Source organism: Dipodomys spectabilis, unplaced genomic scaffold (assembly GCF_019054845.1).
Source record: "Dipodomys spectabilis isolate Male_0828 unplaced genomic scaffold, ASM1905484v1 ptg000439l, whole genome shotgun sequence".
NCBI classification, from domain to species: domain Eukaryota; kingdom Metazoa; phylum Chordata; class Mammalia; order Rodentia; family Heteromyidae; genus Dipodomys; species Dipodomys spectabilis.
The window spans coordinates 123659-141885 of record NW_024871116.1 but is presented as its reverse complement, the minus strand read 5'-3'; the positions used below and the strand labels follow the sequence as shown (position 1 = coordinate 141885).

At 55.0% G+C, this 18227-nt stretch overlaps 1 protein-coding gene across 1 annotated transcript in view; it reads right to left on the bottom strand.

The window, feature by feature from the left end:
• Positions 1 to 12327, bottom strand: part of Tpst2 (tyrosylprotein sulfotransferase 2) — a 30917-nt gene extending 18590 nt beyond the window's left edge. The window contains exon 1 of the mRNA XM_042668502.1: positions 12273 to 12327. The gene's annotated coding sequence lies outside the window, so the exon portion shown is untranslated. The remainder of the gene's footprint in view (positions 1 to 12272) is intronic.
• Positions 12328 to 18227: the final 5900 nt, after the last annotated feature.

Here is an 18227-nt window from a genome sequence, read left to right as displayed (position 1 = left end):
CCCAGCGGCTCCAAGCTTGCTGAGCCTCATCTCCAGTGTGCATGGTGGCATGAACACTGGCGTTCATTCCATAGTCACCACCACCCTCGGGCAGGGCACGGGGCTCAGCAGGTCTCCCCTGCACCCCTCCTTCCCTGGAGCTACCCGCGCTACCAGCCCTCAGCCGCCACCATTAAATACCAACTCACCAGCCACCGGTGGCTCACACCTGTCATCCTAGCTACTCAGGAGGCTGAGATCTGAAGATCGCAGCTGAGAACCAGCCCCGGCAGGAAAGGCCGTGAGACTCTTATCTCCAATAAATCACCAGAAAACCAGAAGTGGCGCTGTGGCTCAAAGTGGTAGAGCGCTCGCCTTGAGCTGAAGAGCGCAGGGACAGAGCCCAGGCCCCGCGTTCAAGTCCCATGTCGGACAAAAATAAAAATAAATACCAACTCACCATGTCACACACCCCCCCCCGTAGTCTCAGCCCCCAGACAGCAGCCCTCACCATGTTGAGCCAGCTCCCAAGATGTTCCCCAGCCAGAACACCCCAGAACACCTCCCCCCTTGCTGCCCAGGGTGGCCTCCACCTCACGAGCCCCACCACCCTGTCCCACCTCTCAGCCTATCCGGCCCTGCCGCTCTCGCCACACAAGTCAGAGGCTAAAGGCACCTCGGGCCCCTGCCGCCCGGCCTCGAAGGCAACGCGCACACCAGACTCCCCTGACCTCCTTCTCTGCCCACTTTGCACAGTATGGACGCACAGCCCAGGCCTAGCCAATCACAGCGCTCGACCTCAGGCCTCAGTGTAGACACCTGAGCCCATATAGGTCAACAAAGGCAGGCTGGAATTTTTCCAGCCCCTCCCCCCCCCACCAGGAGTCTAAACCAGGGAACAGGGCAAGGAATGGGGGGGGGGGGGGATCGCTAGCTAGCACCAGCACAGTCTGCTTGAGAACAAAGCCAGTCCAGGAAGACAGAGGCAAGAGATGGAAATCCCTGTTGTTAGAGCCCTGGAGCCAGCCATGCCTGAAGGCATCTCTACCACGCAGGTACTGGTGACTTCTGCCGAAGCTGGCTGTCTGTTAACCAGGAGCCCTAACTAATATTAGTAACACCCTCTTTCCCAGGACTTACCCAACTCCAGCATCAGCTTTTCAAGAAGGTTTTGCTGAACACCCCGAGGAGGTTAACATCCTGCTGGGGTCACAGCCCGCCCCCAGGCTCCCTCTGGCACTCTGCACTTTGACCTCCCTTTCTCACCCTAGAAAGTAGGCCTCCAGGCGGAGGGAGCTGGGTGGCTGCCTGGCTTGGCTTTATTCTTGATTTTTTAGCATCTCTTGACTTGGCAGGCAGCCTGCTGCGCCCCAGGGTGCTCCTTCCCGTCCCCCAGGCCACCTTCACTGGTTCCCAAGTCCCCTTAGATAACTGGAGAGAGAGAACAGTTCCTGCAGGAAAACAGACTAGAGCTGGAAATCAGACTGCTGTGTCACCTTAGGCAAAATTACTCAACCTCTCTGACCAAACAGCACCCTGGGAGCCTGGAAGACTCTCTAGCTCCTCCTCCCACTCTCCCTCCAGGGGGGAATCCAGAAGGGCCCACGTGTCAGCCGTGCAGGAGCCAGAACTCAGGCACTTCTCTTCTTAGATGATAGGTCCTTGTGTCCAGAAAGCAGACAGACCGGAGGTCTGTCTGGTAAGAGGGCTCCAAAGCCCATAGAGAAAGACTCCAAGTGGATTCTGAGGTTTTCAGGAATGACAGGGGAAGGGGCTCTCTCCCTGCTGAGATGGCTAAGCATGCAGCTGGTGAGCCCAGGCTCCCCAGCTGGAGCTGTCCTCTGGGTGAGCATGCCTGGAATGACACCACCACAGTACAATGCCCGTGTTAGCCCAGTGAGCTCCCTTCCCAGAGCTTAGCACACTCCTCCCCTTCCACAGCTTCGCATGCTCCCTTCCTAGGCAACACTAGGCCCATGTAGTAAAGGCAGTAAATAATCAGCCTCCAGCCCCCTCTACCTTGGGATGGCACTGCTCTGGGGCAGCTACCCCCATCTAAGGCAACAAGAGCCCCTTAGAGTGACCTTCAGGTCTGGGCAGCTGCAGGGCTCCTTATCTACTATTTGGATAGCAGCCATAAATCCTAGTCCGCCATGATGAAGCCCCTGGCCTGCAGTCCACACGAGGGTCTCTGCCTCCTAGCCCCTTCTAGGTCGTTCTAAGCCTCCTAGGTTATATAGGTCACCCCAGACAATAGCCGGCGCTTCTTCTCACTTCTCCCTTGTGAGAAGGGGTCTTGCCGGCCCCTTTCCCAGCTATAAACCTTTCTTTGTTCTCTGTACCTGGGGTCTGCGTGGTTTCCTGGCAAATAATCTAACATCCCAGCCAACACAGGGACAGTAAAAGACACAGTGTGCTGTGGAGCACCTGGATACAGTGGCATCCGAAGGGGACCATGCCTTGCATCTACCTGAGTCAGTAACTTGGCTTATCTTCTACCTGGTTATTTTGGATTGGAGCACTTCTCCCACGGCCTGACAGGCACATAGCAGGCCCTTCTACACCTTGGCATATTTACCTCTAGGTTGTCCCCAAGTTCCTAACAGACTTTTGTTTTGTTTTGTTTTTGTGTGCCAGTTCTAGGTCTTGAACTCAGGGCCTGGGCACTAACCCTGAGCTTTTGTGCTTACTACTAGCAAGCTCTACCACTTGAGCCACACCTCATTTCCCACTTTTTGGTGGTTCACTGGAGATAAGCACCAGGATCCTCAGAGCTCAGTCTCCTGAGTTGCGAGGATTACAGGTGTAAGCCGCTGGCGGCCGGCTGGCTTCCTGCCTTATTCTGACTCAGTCATATCGAGGGCTGTGGGTGAGGCTGGAGTCAGCTCAGCGGTCTTACTTCCTCTCAGAGTCCGACAGCTGTTTCCACACCGGAAGCCACCTGGAGAGTGGGTTCACAGAAAGCTAGACGGGTACCTGGTATTTTTTGCTTAGAAAGTCTTTGCCTAACTTCCCCTTCCTGCCGGCCCCACCCCGCCCCCACCCCCACCCCCACCATCAGTTCTTCATAGTGGACGCCCTCTGCCAGGGCATGGGAGGAAGAGGGGGAGGGAAAAGGAGGAGGCTTGACCTAGAACTAAGCAAGTGAGGGTCAACACCGGCCGTGGATATGCTTCCCAGGAAGATGGCCTTCACCCTTAAGGTCTTCACAGTGTGTCTGCAAGGCATTAGGCTTGGTTCTGTGATAGCTGGGCATGCTACTGCAGGCTGGGAGGGGCTTGGGAGAGGCCCCAGTTCTGAGGCTGCAAGAACTGGGACTACACATCTCCCCCACCCACCCTTAGCCTGTGACTCTGCCTCCAGGAAGCAGGAAGAGCGGACAGGAAGTGTAAACCGGTAGAGACTCCAGCAAGCTCCAGAAGGAGGCAGCCTAGGAGCCTGGACCTTCTCCCAGGGAAGTCTCTGAGCAGCCCTGTACATTTGCCCAGAGCCCCAGTGCCATCCGGAGAGTCCATGGTAGCCCCAAGCCTCAGTTTCCCCGCCTGCAACAACAGTCTCATGGCTGAGAATTGATTACGAGGGAAGCCTGCTGCAGGAGGCTGAGGCCCGGAGGGAGGGGGGGCTCTTGGGCATCTGGCTTGAGAGTGCCACAATCCCAATGGCGCCAAGTCCACCCTCAAGGTGAGCCAGCTGGGGGTGGCGCGATGTCTGGAAGCAGCTCACGTCGCCAAGTCCTCCCTGGCCTTCTCCTGGCCCCGTTCTAAGAGGACAGGTTCCCCAGGAGCAGACAGGGCAAAAGCGGCAGCAAGAAACAGCCTGGTGCTCACGCCCTCCACAACATGGGCTCCAACCAGGCCCCACGCTGTGTGCCTACCTTCCTGCTCACCTCCTCCCCAGGAAATGGCCACCACTACCCTGGGCTGGAAGGGACCCGGGAGGTGGCCCCACCCATGCCCACTGGGAATGACCTTCTGCGGGTAGATCTCCCACACGCACCCCCTCCCCCCAGTGCACGGGACTACCCGAGATGCCAAGGCCTGACGTCTGCGCCCTCCCTGTATGCCAGGCCTTCACTCTGCCCCAGGAGTCTGACCTCAAGGAAGAGAGGATCTGTGTTCACTGCTGGCACCAGCAGTGTTAGTTGCTTCAATGAGATCTCATGAGCCATGACAAAACCGCACCCATGTTCGTGGGGCTGGGGTCCTTTTCCAGTGCAGGCACAAAGCAGCCCAAGGCCGCACCACCCTAGACAAGATCTGCCCAGGGCCACAGGATGCAGCACCCCAGCTTTCACTGGGGTCTCACGGGACCACGCCTGCTTCCCTGGCCTCTGCCTGCCACACATCATAGCAGGAACTGTGAGGCACCATCCTGGAAACCTGGGTCTTGGCTGGCGCCCACTTGAGTCAAACAGAAGAGTGGGAGAGGGAAGGCACACCCGGAGCGGGGTCCCGGAACGGGGAGGGAGGAGCCAGGGATGTGGCAGGTGCAAATGCAGCAGGATAGGCGGCCTCGGAGCCGGTCTGAGGGCAGCAGTGGCGTTGGCGGGTGCCGGAGGGCAGCCGGCAAGCAGGGAGGTATGGGCAGAGAGTGAGTCACGAGAGCAAGGAGCGCATCCAAGGCTCCACAGCTCACCACTACTCCAAGATGGCCCCAGAGAGGCTCCCATTCCATTCCACAGATGAGCCCAGAGGCAGAGCCCTGCCTGGAGGGAGCTGCCGGGCGGGGTAAGGGTGACAGCCGGAGCAGAATCCATCTGGAACATAAGCTTTCCCACCACACCCCTTAGGCTGGGTAAACTGAGGTTCCAGCGGTGGTGAGTGGCCGGCCCCGGCCTGATGACCTAAGGTCAGAGGTCTCCCTGAACCCCATCTGCACTCTCACCTGGAAGACGCTGAAGGCACTGAGGTCAGCTGCCCGGCTCCCCTGCTTATCCCAGGGGGATGAGCCAGGCCTCAGGGGGGAACTTCCATCTCCCGAGGGGCTTCACAGGACACCCCGAGGCCACCGCCCTGCCCACCCCCAGCTGACCACCCCCGTGCAGCTCCAGCTCCTGGGCTATGCCCTCCCAGACTCCATCCTCACGTCCACACGTGGACAGGACGCTGCATATGCCGTGCCAACACTGGGAGAGGAGAGGGCTGGGCTCATTGTTAAACCTCAGTCATCCCCCCCCCCACACACACCCAGAACCCTGCAGCAAGCAGGCACTGCTGGCCTACTATGTGCTCACGCTGCTGTGGTGCCACTCCGTGCCAGGGTTCCAGCTGGCAGTCCCAAGCCTATCCAGAGCCATGGCAGCTCCCGCCTCCTGCTGACACCAGCTTCCTGTTCCTCCCACAGCCCTGCCCTCCCTAACCCGGGCAGGTGGGGGGGGCGTGGCACCTGACCTCCAGGGCCTCCCGTGGCCTGAGAGGGGCTTCTTCACCCTTGGCCATGCTACCAGGTGCCTGTGTGTGTGTGTGTGTGTGTGTGTGTGTGTGTGCATAGGCACGAGGCGGGAAGGGGGAAGTGTGGCGGGCTGAGACAGGGCACAGGGCTGAAGGGATCAGGAGAGAGCCTGCAGGCATGGAGAGAAGCAGGGAAGGGGCAGAGATCAGCAGGGGAGCAGGATGGGAGACATAAATGGGGGGCAGAGGCACAAAGCAGAGGTGATAGGGGAGGGGGAAAAGCCCAAACACAGACACACTGAGCCCTTGGGCGCCATTGGGCCTTGGTTCCAGACAATGTCCTCAGCTTTAAGGCCTGAGCCTCAAGGGGCAAGGCCTCCCCCACGCCAAGCTCCCGGGGTCCAGGGGAGGCCTGTCCCGGGAGCTCCCCAACGCATATCTACAGGGGGCAGCCTCTCTGACCCCGGCTAGTCCCAGAACCCCCTGGCTCATTCGTTTGTTGTTTTTTTTTTTGTTAAGCGCGGTCAAAGTCTATTTTCAAAGGAAGCCGGGTTCTATGGCTGCAGTACAACTACATCTTGTTAAAAGGTCCGAGTCAGGGTGAAACCTGTACCTCAGGAGTGGGTTGGAGGCTGCTGCCCAGGCAAGGCCCCTAAGACACAGGGGAGTACGTGGAGAGAAGAGCAGCGGGTAGGGGACGCTCCTCCTGGAAGCCCCCCCTCCCCCCCTGCAATGGGACGGGGGAGGGGAGGGGGATCTATTCATTTTGTGATCTCTAGGCAAAGCCAGGTCCTCTGCTCAGCACCTGCAGCTCTGCTCTACAGTAACTTCATCCAGTTTTAACGCTCTTCCCCGCTACCCGCCCAACCAACTGCAGACACCAACGTGGCTGTGCCCTGAACACCAAACCCACCAGGCCACGCAGCATCTCTCCACACCTTGGGGCCTGTGGATCTCCCCCCTTCACCCCCCTCCCTTGCCAGGAAGCCTGCAGGGCCCTCCCCAGCCCAGCTAACTCCTCCTGGATTCACACTTCCTCCTCCAGGAAGCCTTGTCTGACCCCCCCCCCCCCCCCAGCAGCACCACACTGCATCCTCCAAGGTGCAGGGCGACTCCTCTGGTAGCTTCTGTGCCCATGGCGACCCTGACTCCTGGCAACAAGACATCCCCCCCCCCCAGTGTGGTCTGCCCACTGACTGGGAGAGGGGATGAATGGAGAAGGAAGGGGTGGATGCCCTCAGAGAGATGAAACCCAAACAGAAGACCTGTGGCTCTGTCACTGGCAGGCTCCTGCCCCTGTGAACGACAGGCCCTCCAGGGACGCTGCTCAGGGCCACCTCTGTGACGCGACAGCACTGCCCATGACACAGCCGACCAGAGCGAGGCTCCCAGGGTGAGCACAAGTGTTCCCTGCAAGAGTTACGGCTTTCATTAACCATGGGGAAACTCACCACACCACAAAACCCTGCAAGCTGCGGGAACCCAAGCGGGGTTGGTGGGTTTTCGGTAAAAGACCAGACCAGGAGTCAGCTTTGTGGACCCCTGGTCTCTTCTGTAGTTAGGCACCACCCCCTTACCCACAGAGGAGGGGCTGCATTCCCAGATCCCCGGAAGACCCCCCAAACCAAAGTCAGTCAGAATCCTCACACACCTTATTCTCTACGCTTGCTAAATAGTTCAATGGATAAATCTGGCCCTGAGTAACTAGCGATTAAACACAGCAACACACTGTCACATTGTTAATGCGCTTTGAGCATTATTAAGGACAATGAAGGGCTGGGAAGGTGGCTCAGTGGTAGAGTGCATGCCTTGCATCCTGAGGCCCTGGGTTCGATTCCACAGCACCAGATACGCAGAAAAAGCCGGAAGTGGCGCTGTGGCTCAAGTGGTAGAGCACTAGCCTTGAACTGAAGAGCTGAGGGGCAGTGCCCAGGCCCAGAGTTCAGGCCCCATGACCAACCAAAAAAAAAAAAAAAAAGACAAGAGTCGCTTCAACCCAAGCACTGACACAGCAGCAACCCCCCAAGAGACAGCTGCTGTGTAACACTGCAGACACAGGAAGCCATGGGTTGGTGGAGGGCACTACTGCACTCAGTGGTGCTATTACTGGTTGCCATTGAGAAGAGCATGGCTGTGTTCCCATAAAACTTTATTTGTAAGGACAAGCAGTGGGCTGGACTTGACCCAGGGGTCACCCCGTAACCAGACTCCCAGTGCGCATGCGCAGGATGGGCTGAGAGGCTTCCAGACCTGACTTCCTGGGTCGACATCACTGGTCATAGATGGGGTACCCTCTTTTTCCCTTCTTGTATCATGTCACCCCAGAACTCTGGGCCTGCTGCTCCTCAGGCCCTGTCCCCCTCCTCTGGCCGAGCAGCTGCTGCCTGCCCTCACCCCACCAGCAGGCCGAGGGCCACCGATGGCACTGCCATGCACCCAGCTCCCGGCAGCCTCCACAACCTCAGCTGAGAGAGTTCAAATCCCAGTGCCACCACCTCAGGCCTGTGTGACAATTGGAAGGTGACCCCACTGTCCCCCAACCTCAGCTTTTGGGGAAACAGGGAAGCTGGTCACAAAGTCTTCCTTGGTAGCTTATGGGGACAAAGAAAGATAGAGGAGAGTGTGGTGATCACAGACTCCCGCCCCCCGGGGCATGGCCCAGGGGCCTCTGCTGCTCCCAGGCCTCTCCCTGCAGGTGAGGAGGGGACCTGGACCAGGGTTCTGAAGTGGGCAAGGAAGCATTCTATTGGAGGAGCTTCCCACGGTGAACAAGGGGGCGGGAGGCCCTAGCCAGCCTCCTGTGTTCATCCTGGAAAAGCAGAGCTGGAAGGTACTTTGGAAAACATCAGAAGCAGTAGTTAGAAGGAAAAAAAAAGTCTTAAAAGCCAAAGAACTGCTTGTTCAGGTGACATCAGCAGGCCCAGGGCGTGTGTGTGTGTGTGTGTGTGTGTGTGTGTGTGTGTGTGTGTGCGTGTGTGTGTGTGTGTGTGTGCGCGCGCGCGCATGCGCACGTGCAAACACATATGTGGGGGGGTGGGAGGACGGGCAGTCGGGTCCCTCAAGTGACCACGGGCAGTGCCAGGCATCCTGGTGGCCAGGAGAGCCACCTCTAAGGGAAGCTTTCAGGCTGCTCAGTTTGGCCCAAGCTCCTGAGTTTCCAAGAAAAGTGAGAAATGGGAATTTTTCCTCTAGAAATGTTGGAACACTGGCTCAATTAAAACCACAGAGAAGCCACACAGCCTGGGAACTAAACCATAACCACATTGCAGGCTAAGCCCATCTGTGTAAGCAGGTAGAGAAACAACTTCAGAGAGGGGAAGCACTCTGCCAAGGGTCACACAGCAATTTGGAGGAAGAGTCGGATCTCAGTCACCTCAAGGTCTTATCTACTGCTCAGCAGAGGGGAATGTGGGGGGGGGGGGTGGAGGGGAAGAGTCCTGCTTGTCTATCCATTCACAAGGAAGTGTAGACAGACAGAATGGGTGAGCATTAATGAGGATTTATAATGACTAGCAATGGTGGGTGGTTTTGTGTGCTAAGCCTTAGGATGAACAATTGCGTTGGTCTCAGGTTGAGAAATGAAGAAGACAGACAGGCTTGGGATTCAAAGCCAATCTCTGCTCATTGCTGGCTGGGTGGCATGGGGCTCCTCTGTCATAGGACTGTTGGAAGAATTTGCTGTGCTCAGGTGCAGGAAGCAACTACACGGGGCCTGGCAGCCGGCCAGCCCTGGGTGACATTAGCTGTGAATGTCCCTGTCTGGCAGCTGGGGAAGTGCAGGCCCCCAGGGGTTACACTGGCTGTGTCAGAGAATTCATCTCACACTAGGGCCAGGCTTTTGCCCGGGACCCAGTTCAGTACTTTACCACTACCCCCTTCCCACTCATAGCCCAGGGGGCCATGCTCACCAGTGGGTACCCCTATCTGACACCCAGAGCAGAGCAGCGACAGCTCCAGCGCCCAGACCTGCCTCTGGCGCAGGCCGAGCATGCCACCACCCGGCCTAATTCTGGCTGCCGGCCTGTTTTTCTGGCTGCAGCAACAGCCTGGGTCAGAAAGTCTGGTGGATGCGAGAATTCAGCTGGCAGACAGGCTGGCAGTGGCCACGGGAGCATAGGGAGCTAGACGCAGCTCCTCCCAGGCCAGACGCTCCCCAGGGCCTGCGGGCACCGGCCTCGGGGCCTCCCCTGCAATTTCTGGGGCTTGGTCCATCTCTTTGGAATGACTCATTCCCACAAACCCACCACAGGCCATAGTTGGGGGTGGGGAGACCTGACAGGGGGCAGGGGAGGAGCAGGTACCCAAGCTTCATCTGCTGTGGCCTCAGGTGGGTGAACGTCTCTGTGGGCAGCCTGAGACCTTTGGCAGCAGACACAGGTGGCAATCGGGGAGACCACAGGCTGTGGTTACCTAGGGCAGCCTCCATGATGCCCTAGGGCAAATCAGAACCTCTCTAGCTAGGCACTGGGGGCTTATATCTACATCCTCATGACTCAAGAGGCTGAGATCTGAGGATCACAACTACCCCAAGCTTCCCTTGCTTGTCCAGGGACTCCTCACTCTGTCCCCATTTCCCTGCTGCTGTTCTGATGGATGGGAATGCAGGATTTTCAAAGCACAAGGAAGGGTAAGCAAGCAACATGAGTAAACATGCAAGGAGACCCATACAGTGCGTAGACGGCAGAGGCCCAGCCGGTCTCAGATGACAGCTGCCCAGGTGACCCCCAGGCAATTCCCTGGGGCCCTGGAACATGCACACAGATCCTGAGTTAAGTTCTCAAACCAGTTGACTGACTACAAGTCTGATCTCCTGAGAACTGACTGCCTGCAGGAACTTTCTCTGTAAAAACACAGCATCTGACCCCGGCTCTTCCACGCAGTCTCCCCTCTCTGACCAGCTGGGAAAAGGTGGGGGGGCTCCATGTCGGGGGTGATGTCCAAGAGGACAGCAGTGGGATGATCTATGTGTCAAGAGCACCTGGAACTCAGGACAGCTCATCTCAGTCCTGGGGGGTGACACCAATGGTGGCCCTCCCACTCTCGCCCGGGGAAAGTCACTTGAGCGTGAGCAGGAAGGTCCATGAGGGTACAGGCAAGCTCAGGATGATCCTGGACCAGGGAGACAGACCTGGAGCTGTAATCTAGGAAACAAGATGGGGCGGGGGGCGGGGGGGTGCGTCCCTGGCTTCAGATATGGAAGGGCCCTGCTAACCTAGTCCTTCCACCTACCACTGTCAGTGCCATCTTGCCAGGCACTAGGTGCACACTGCTGTGAGCATGAATGCCTGGACGAACCACACACCAGGCCTGAGCTCTGCTCCCCTTCGTGATGCTCACGAGAACAGAGAGACCTCCCTGGGGACATGCAGGACCACCATTCCCCTAACATGGCACTCGGTTTACTGAGAAATGGACAATCATTTCCAACTAACACACCAAAGCCACTCATTTTTAGCCATGGGGGGGGGAGGAGGGGGGTGTCCGGTTCATGCCTGTCATCCTAGCAACTCAGGAGGCTAAGATCTGGAGGATCACAGTTCAGAACCAGCCCAGGCACGAAAAGTCCAGTCAATGAGTAAAAATGTTGGAACTGGAGGCATGGTCCAAGTGGTAGAGCTTCAGGCATGAGTAGAAAAAGCTGAGCAAGAGCGCAAGGCCCCGAGTTCAACCCCAATACCAGCACAAAAGAAACCAAAAGAGAAAGCAAAAAAACAGGTGAACTGTGCCATATGTGGGTATTATCCCAGCAAAGCTGATATAAAAAATTGAAAGTAGACTTCTTAGAAATAAGGTGAAACAAAGACATACACAAATAGAATTGGGATTCAGAGGGGATACTCGCTCAGAAAGACTGCATAATTTCTGCAGGAGAATGCCACAAACCCAATTCTGTAGTCATGGAAACTAATGGGGGGAGGGAGGATGATCCAGACTGCACCCCTATCACCCCGGGACGGGACCCTCAGGCCTAGATTCTGGTGGAACCCAGAATACCAGCACCAGCCATGCAGGTAGGGAGCAAGAAGTATATCAGAAAGGGAAAGTTTCTTATACTTGGCGGGGAGGGATGCAGTCTACCCTGCCTGGGCAGGGTGTCTTTCAGGACCAGAGAAGGTTCCAGAAGTTTAAGTAGGAGTCCGCCCGATCCACCTCTCCAACATCCCCCACAGGACACGAAGTCAGGAGGCCTCAAGATGAACTTTAGTTCAGCCTGTCACTAGCTTTGCGACTTCTAGAACAACAGTTGGGTGACACCGCCCCTCCCCCGCAGCCTCAGTTTCCCCAACCTCCGTAAAAGGGGAAGAGATGACAAGCGTCCTAGGAGGGGGTGCGCCGAAGTCTGCACCCCTCCCGGCCCCAGAGAAGGCCAGACCCTGACCCCCGGCCCCCCCCCCGCCCCACTCCGCGGGCGGGAAGCGGGGTGTCCTCGGCCCCTCCTCCTCCTCGTGGCGGTGACCTCCGAGCTCCGCCGCCCGCCGGGCTCCGCGGCCCGCGATTTCCGCCCCTTCGCCGCCCCCCCCCCCGCCGCCACCGAGCCCCGCCCCGGCGCCCCAAGTTAACTTCCCCGCGCCCCGCGGCCGGCGGGCGGGGACACGCGGCGCCCCGCACGTGAGCAGGCCCCGGGCGCGCGCGGTCCCCGGCGGGATGGGGGGACGCGGGGCGCGGGGGAGCCGAGGCCCGGGGTCGGCCGCTCCGCACGCGGGAAGCACGCGGGCCCCGGCGATGCGGAGCCTCAGACCGCGCCGCCCGCGCCGCCCGCGCCGCCCGCGCCCAGCCCCGGAGTCCCCGGAGCAACGCGCAGGGCCAGCGGACGCACGGAGGACGCCGAGGATCCCGAGCCCGGAGGCCGCCCCGCCCCGCCGCCGCCGCCACCCAGGCCCCGCGCGGCCCCGCATCACCTACCGAGCCCAGGCGCGACGCCGCGGCCCGCGCCACCGCGACTCCCCGCTCGCCGCCCGTCCGCCCGGAGGGAGGCGCCGCGCGGGGCGGGGCGGGGCGCCGTGGCGTCACGGAAGGGGCGTGGTATATATAAGCCACGCCCTCTCGGGGGCGGTGCTGGGCGCGGGGGAGGACCTGGAGCTGACGTCAGAGCTCCCAGGGCCACGCCTACCGGTCCGCTGGCTGTTCAGCACCCAGGCTGGGCTCCTGGCTTATTACTCGCTGCCCCTCTAAGCGGTGGGGTGGAGGGAAAGTCCAAACCCAGACTGACGGGGGTAAGAACAGAATTAGCGGAGGGAGAAGGCGAGATCGATTAGAACACATTGTACACGTGTGTGGAAATGTCGCAAGACCTCCACACACTTTGTGTAACTAATACAGGCTAATAAGAACAAAGGTAAGCAGCGCGATTCATCAGGAGAGATCTGCTGTCAGTCCTTATTAAAGATGTGGACCCAAAGGTGAACAAACGCAGCAGGGGGCCTCGATGTGGAAAATGAACTATGCAACCTGTGGACCAGGACAGGAGGGAAAATCTGGGAGAGAGCGACGGAAACACAGCACCAGGTGACCTCTCCAAAAGTAAACGCACTCTACCTGACTCAGGTCACTGTAACCCTTCTGTACAGCACTTTTATGATAACAATAACTTAAAAAAAAAAGATGTTTATCCGTGAAGGGAAATGCAGAGTAATCAAATTCCGCTGTATAGCAGCTTCAGATACAAACCAAAAGGACAAAAAAAGAAAATTCCAGTAACTAGGCAGGGTCAAATCATACTTGATCATTCAGGAGCTAGTTGTGAGAACGCGTTCTACTTGCTCTGTTTTGTTAAGGATATGTGTACATTATTTCAGCACGTTCCCATAAAAATTGTTTTTCATTCTGTCAAACCATGACAACTTACTCTTCTCGTTTTATTCTGTTTGTTTGTTTCTTTTCTTTTCTTTTCTTTTTGTCAGTCATGGGGCTTGAACTCTGGGCCTGGACACTGTCCCTCAGCTCTTCAGCTCAAGGCCAGCGCTCTACCACTTGAGCCACAGCACCACTTCCAGGTTTTTCTGCTTATGTGGTGCTGAGGAATCGAACCCAGGGCCTCATGCATGCAAGGCAAGCGCTCTACCACTGAGCCACCTTCCCAGCCCTCTGTTTGTTTCATAAGGAAAAACTGGAGCAAATTTGGGAATTGTTCAGTTTCTTACTAAAGATGCCCAAAGCTAATAGAAAGAAAAGAAAAGAAACAGAAAGAGAAGAAGAAAGAAAAGAAGGCCTAGCATGGGTGTCTCATGCCTGTAATCCTAGCTATTCAAAAGGATCACAGTTCAAGACCCACTCAAGCAGAAAAGTCTGTGAGACTCTTATCTCCAATTAACCACCAAAAAGCTAAAGTGGAGGTGTGACTCAAGTGGTAGAGCACTAGCCTTGAGCACAAAAAGCTCAGGGACAATGCCCAAGACTGAGTTCAAGCCCCAGGGCCAGAACAAAAAGAGAGAGTGAGACAGCAGGGTGGCGGAAACAAAATTAGAGTATACTTGTGGTACTCTACAAAACAAAGGAAAGGAAGAAGGGCTCAGAGGTGTTCTCCTATATCACTAAAATCTTGGATGTACACGGATGAAAGCAACTCCACGATGGTAAGTTTTAGCTCATCCCAGGGATAGTACCTGCCTGTCCCTCTGTTTCTTCTTGTGCAAAAGAAAAACTAGCAGATCTGTGTCTGTGTCATACCTTGAGTAGCTGAGAGAAGTCTGGGAAAGGGGAAAAGCTGGGCTTACGTCTCGCTTTGAACCTGTGTTCTCTTTAGTCTTCTTTTATATACACACACACATTATATATATATATATATATATATATATATATGTATATATAACATGCTGAAAATAAATGTACTAATTATAATGATTGCAGCAAGCTTTGCACATACACATCTGTGAAACACACAGAGCTATTAGATCATCTGTCTATGTCAGCCATATGCTTATAATTCTTCCCTCCCTCCTTTCCCCTCTCCCTCTCTTTCCTTCCTTCCTTCTTTCCCATAGACATATCCCATAGACATGTCTGGCTGCCATGTGGAAGATACTAGACTGAGAAAATAAAGTCCACTCCCTCTGTGAAGCTGGTTATTAACAATAAAACAGTTTTATATAGTGTTTATGAAGTGTATCTTAGAGAATTCATGTGACTAATCAAGCTTGAGATGCAAGCTTGAACAGATGTTTAAATTTATTGATTTTGTGTGTGTGTGTGTGTGTGTGTGTGTACTGGTACGGGGGCCTGGGCACTGTTCCTGAACTTTTTTTGCTCAAGGCTAGCGCTCTACCACTTGGACCGCAGCTCCACTTCTGGTTTTTTGGTGGTTAATTGGAGATGAGTCTCATGGGCTTTCTTAGCCTTGCTGGTTTTGAATCTCAGTCCTCAGATGTCAGCCTCTGGAGTAGCTAGGATTACCAGGCGTGAGCTGAGCCTGGTGTTTTATAATGTCAGTGTGGGTGGAGAAATGAAGATCAAAGAATGAGAGAGGCCAGAAGGAGGCCCGTGTTTAATGACGTACAAACAACTGAATTTGCTGAGCCCTCTGCCCAGTGCTAGTATTCTAGCGGCTAATGGGAAGTCTCAGTGCTTGCATTCAAATGGGAGAGAGGGAAAACCTGGACCCTCCAACAAGCTTTTGAGGGTACAATGGGTACTCATAACTAGCCACACAGGAGCAAGAGGTTAGCCTAGTCCAGGGAGGGAGAGAGATGGGGTGCTGATGCTCAAGTAGGGGTGTGTGTGACATGAGTCACCAAGATGATGTTGGTCACCAGGAGCAGCTGGTGCACCGGCCGGCAGGAAGGAGCTGAGCACAGGAACTCACTCAAAGCACTGAATGGAGAGGAGATCAGAAGGATTTGCATGGCGGATGCTGCCAGGCTCCCAGGCCTTGGGAAGGAGTCAGGGCTGACTGTGTGTTGCAGCAACACAAACGCAGGACAGGTTCTCAGCTGAGGGAGGGCGTGGCTCACTTTGCTTTCAGGAGAGATCCTTCTAGTTGCTGTGTGAAGGATCAAAGCAGGGGGTTGGGTTGGGAGGCGACTGGAATAATCCAGTTAGGCCACCTGGGGGTGGGGGGAATGGAGGGGACGAGGGCCTCGAGAATGGGCCCTGATCCTGGTTCCTGAGGTATTAGGAAAGCAGAACTGGCAGATGGCAGCGGCGGGGTTTGCTTAGACCTTTCTCCCTCCTGGTCCCTTAGCTCAGCAAGCTACCGAATGTCTCAATGTGGCCGTCACCTCTGAGGGGAAGCCTGATTGTTGTCACCATCCCCTGGGGGATTGGACCCTGGACTCCATACCATCAGGAGTGTGATGTGACTTTGAAGGCCTGTGGGTGAATTCCCAGTCTGGGAAGCCCCAGGGTGGGGCCCCTGGGTTTTATTTCCACCCTCCCTCTCCTCCCTGGCATCTACGCAGAGCCTGGCACTCAGGAGGTCATCGATCAATATTTGCCGAAAGCAGAGAGAGTTAATGTAACATAAAACACATTGATCCTGAAAGTCCTTCCACCTCCGACGTCCAAAAGGGATCTGGGGCTAGAGGAAGGGGTCTGCTGTTAGAGCACCTGTCTAGCAAGCATAAGAGCCTGAATTCAAACCCCAGGGACCACCACCAAAACACAAACAAAACCCCCCTATGATCCTAGCTGTTAGCTGCTCAGGAGTCTGAGATCTGGAGATCAAGGTTTGAAGCTAGCCCAAGCAGACAAATTTAAGAGACTCTTGCCTCCAATTTTAACCAGCCCCCCCCCCGCCAAAAAAATGCCAGCAGTGGGAATTTGGCTTAAGTGGTAGAACATCAGCCTTGAGCAAAAAAGCTAAGCAAGAGTATGAAAGCCCTAGGTTTGAGTCCCAGTACGAGCACACCCACCCTCCCCCACCCAATAATAACCAGATGTGTGCTGGACCCCACACTCCTCAGAGGTGCACACACAGCCTGGTCATTTCCTCTTTCTGACAACCTCTGAGCTTTCTACATCACTCTTGTGGCACAGAGGAGAGCATAGAGGTAGTTTGATTTGACCATCAGCCCTGGGACACAAACTCAGGTCCTTTCTGTTCTGGCCCCTGCTGGCAGGAGGTGACATAACAGTGAACTGGACCCAGGGTGGATGAGCAGGATTCTGCCTCGCAAGTAGCCTCCCAGGATAGTCAGGCTTGTTAGAGAGTGCTTTTTGATCTTGGAGATCTGACTGGATTACTGGTTACCATGGCAACGTAGCTCTCCCCGAGATGCCCAGGAGACCCTGCGATCAGATCTTACTTATCCCCTAAACTCAAATGGTTGTGTGCCAGTGTCTACAGAAAAATCTTCACAGAGCCAAAACTGCCATATTGGAGAAAGGGGGAGAGAGGAATACCTTCACCACATGCGCTCTTTGCTCCAATATCATCCCCAACACCATTTTTTTTTTTAAACTATTTTTTTTTTCTCCTCCCTCCTGTTGGTACTGGACTTTGAACTCAGGGCTTTGCATTTACTCGACCTGCTGGTTCACTGGTGCTCTGCCACTTAAACCATGCCTCCAGCCCAGCTTTTTGCTGGTTGTTTTGAAGATGGAGTCTTGTAGACTTTTATGGCTGGGCTGCCTTTGAGCCATGATCTTCTGGATCTCAGCCTCTTGAGGAACTAGGATGACAGGCGTGGGCCACTGGCACCTGGCTCCCAAGATAATTGTTGGTGGTGGTGGCGGTTGTGGCGGTCGTGGGGCTTGAACTCAGGGCCTGGTAGCTGTCCCTGAGCCTCTTTGTGCTCAAGGCGAGCATTCTATCACAATACCACTTCCAGTTTTTTGTTGTTGGTAGTGGTGGTTATGGGACTTGAACTCTGGGCGGGGTGCTGTCCCTCAGCTCTTCAGCTCAAGGTGAGTGCTCTATTACTTGAGCCACAGAGCCACTTCTGATTTTCTGAGTGGGTTATTGGAGATAAGAGTCTCACAGACTTTCCTGCCCAGGCTGGCTTTGAACCGTGATCCTCAGATCTCAGCCTCCTCAGTAGCTAGGATTAGAGGTAGGAACCATTGGTGCCAGGCACACTTCCAGTTTTTGAATGGTTAATCGGAGATAAGAGTCTCACAGGGACTTTTCTCCCCAGATTCTCAGATCTCAGCCTTCTTAGCTAAGATTTCAGTGTGAACCACCAGCGCTGGTTAAGGTTTATTTTTTTAAATAAGGTTTTTGAACAACAGGAACCAATATACAAGGGCATGTGCACCTCCATGTTTATTGCAGCACTGTTCACAATAGCTAGGATATGGAAACAACCCAGATGCCCCACCACAGATGAATGGATCCAAAAATTGTGGTATCTATACACAATGGAATATTATGCAGCCATTAGAAATGACAAAATAATGGCATTTGCAGGGAAATGGATGGAGCTAGAAGGAATCATGTTGAGCGAGGTAAGCCAAGAACGAAGAGACAAACGGTACATGGTCTCCCTGATAAGTGGATGCTAAATCCAAAAGGTTAGGTGATACGACAAAACTAACAGGACTTAAGAAACAAAGAACTCCCGCTCATCTGGTTGAACCACTACTAAATATCCCCATGCTGCTGATCACAAATATGGTATATAACATGTGAACACTGTTATATATTACAGACTGTGGTAGACAATTTGCTCCAGGGAAGTTAGAATGAACTTGTGACTTTGAAATTATGTAATCATTTAATCACAATCAAAAAAAAAAAAAAAAGAACCTCGGGGAAGGGAGGGAGGGAGGGGATGGTAGGGGGAAAACAATGGAGGGGGTAACAATGTTCAAGAGGAAGTGTACTCATTACCTCACTCATGTAACTGTAATCCTCTGTATAGTAGCTTTACAATAAAAAAAAAAATTGTGGTATCTATACACAATGGAATACTATGCAGCCAT